Below are 2,501 nucleotides of genomic sequence, written 5' to 3' on the forward strand. Positions count from 1 at the left end.
CATATATAGAGCCTTCAATCCCAAAACAGCTGCTTATACATTCTTCTCTAGTGCCCATGGCACATTGTCAAGAATCGACCACATACTGGGACACAGAGATAGCCTCAACAAATATAACAGGGGTGAAATCATACCAACCATATTCTCTGATCATAATGCTTTGAGACTAGAGATCAGCTGCAAAAAGAAAGCAGGAAGAACCACAAATACGTGGAGATTAAACAACATGCTACTGAAGAATGACTGGGTCAGGGAAGAAATACAAAGAGAGATCAAGAGATACATAGAGTCTACGGCCATGCTATCCTGAACAAGCCCGATCCTGTCTGACCTCAGAAGCTAAGCAGGGTCAGGCCTGGTTAGTACTTGGGAGATCACCTAAGAAGACCAGGTGCTGTAGGCGAAAATAATAAAAAAATAAATAAATAAAGGATTGTAAGCTGACAAGGTCCTTGCAATCTGTGAGGTCAACCAAGGGTTGCCTCGCCTAAAAAAAAAAAAAGAGAGAGAGAGAGAGAGATACATAGAAACGAATGATGATAGTACAACATATCGATACTTTTGGGACACAGCAAAAGCAGTCATGAGAGGAAAGTTAATGTCATTACAAGACTATCTCAAAAATCAAGAACGAGCCCAAATAAACAACCTAATGCTTCATTTTAAAAAACTAGAAAAGGAGGAACAAATGAGGCCTAAAGTCAGTAGAAAGAAAAAAAAATAATCAAAATTAGAGCAGAAATAAATGAAACTGAAAAAAAATAGAAAAAATAAATGCAAGAAAGGGCTGGTTCTTTGAGAAGGTTAATAAAATTGACAAACTCCTGGCTAGACTCACTAAAGAAAAGAGAGAAAGGACACAAATCAACAAAATCAGGGTAGAAAGAGGGGAAATTACAACTGACATTGCAGAAATACAAAGGATCATACAAGAATATTATGAAAAAGTATATAATACCAAATTTAATAACCAAAAAGAAATGGACCAGTAGTTAGAAAAATACAATCTTCCTAGACCAAATCAAGAAAATCTGGAAAATCTAAATAGACTGATCAGCAGTATGGAAATTGAAATCACCATCAAAAACCTACCAAAAAGTATATGTCCAGGACCAGGTGACTTCGCCAGTGAATTCTTCCAAACATTCAGAAAAGATTTAATACCTATGCTCCTCGAACTCTTCCAAAAAATCAAAGAGGAGGCAATACTTCCCAACTCATTTTATGAGGCCAATATTACTCTGATACCAAAACCTGGTAAAGATAACACAGAAAAAGAAAACTACAGACCAATATTCCTCATGAATACAGATGCCAAAATCCTAAATAAGATACTTGCGAGCCGAACACAGCAACATGTTAAAAAGATTATACGCCACGATCAGGCGGGCTTCATCCCAGGGGCACAGAGATGGTTCAACATATGCACATCAATTAATGTGATACACCACATAAATTAAAAAATAAGAATCATATGATCATATCAATAGATGCAGAAAAAGCCTTCCACAAGATACAGCACCCATTTATGATCAAAACACTTAACAAAATTGCTATAGAAGGAAATACCTTAACATAATAAAAGCCATCTATGACGAACACTCAGCCAACATTATACTTAATGGTGAAAAACTAAAAACCTTCCCTCTAAGATCAGAAACAAGGCAAGGCTGTCCACTATCGCCATTGTTATTCAATATAACATTGGATGTCCTAGCAAGTGCAATCAGACAAGAGAAAGATATAAAAGGCATCCAAATAGGAAACGAAGAAGTCAAACTGTCACTATTTGTGGATGACATGATTCTCTATATAGAAAACCCTAAAGACTCCACAAGAACACTACTAGAAACAATAAGCAAATACAGTAAAGTCTCTGGATACAAAATCAATGTTCAAAAATCCATAATGTTCCTATACTCTAATAAGGAAGTGTCAGAAAAAGAAGTAGAAAAAAATAATTCCTTTTGCAATTGAAACAAAAAGAATAAAATACCTAGAAATAAATTTAACTAAACAAGTGAAGGACCTATATAATGAAAACTACAAGACCCTATTAAAAGAAATCGAAGAAGATACAAAGAAATGGAAAGATATTCTGTGTTCTTGGATTGGAAGAATCAACATAGTTAAAATGACCATATTACCTAAAGTATTATACAGATTTAATGCAATCCCCACTAAAATTCCATCAACATTTCTTAAAGAAACAGAACAAAAAATTATCAGATTTCTATGAAAGCACAAAAAACTCAGAATTGCCAAAGTCATCCTGAGAAAAAAGAACGAGGCTGGAGGCATCACTCTGCTTGACTTCAAATTATACTACAAAGCAACAGTAATCAAAATGGCATGATATTGGCAGCAAAACAGACACACACACACCAGTGGAACAGAACTGAGAGCCCAGAAGTAAATTCATATTTATATGGGCAAATAATTTTCGACAAAAAAAGTCAAAAACATACAGTGGAGAAAGGAAAGCCTCTTCAATAAGTTGT

At 35.0% G+C, this 2,501-nt stretch overlaps 1 pseudogene; it reads left to right on the forward strand.

The window, feature by feature from the left end:
• The first annotated feature begins 288 nt into the window (after positions 1-288).
• On the forward strand, positions 289-403 carry LOC111734070 (annotated as a pseudogene).
• The last annotated feature ends 2,098 nt before the right edge of the window (positions 404-2,501 follow it).

Source organism: Pteropus vampyrus, unplaced genomic scaffold, assembly GCF_000151845.1.
Source record: "Pteropus vampyrus isolate Shadow unplaced genomic scaffold, Pvam_2.0 Scaffold750, whole genome shotgun sequence".
NCBI classification, from domain to species: Eukaryota; Metazoa; Chordata; class Mammalia; order Chiroptera; family Pteropodidae; genus Pteropus; species Pteropus vampyrus.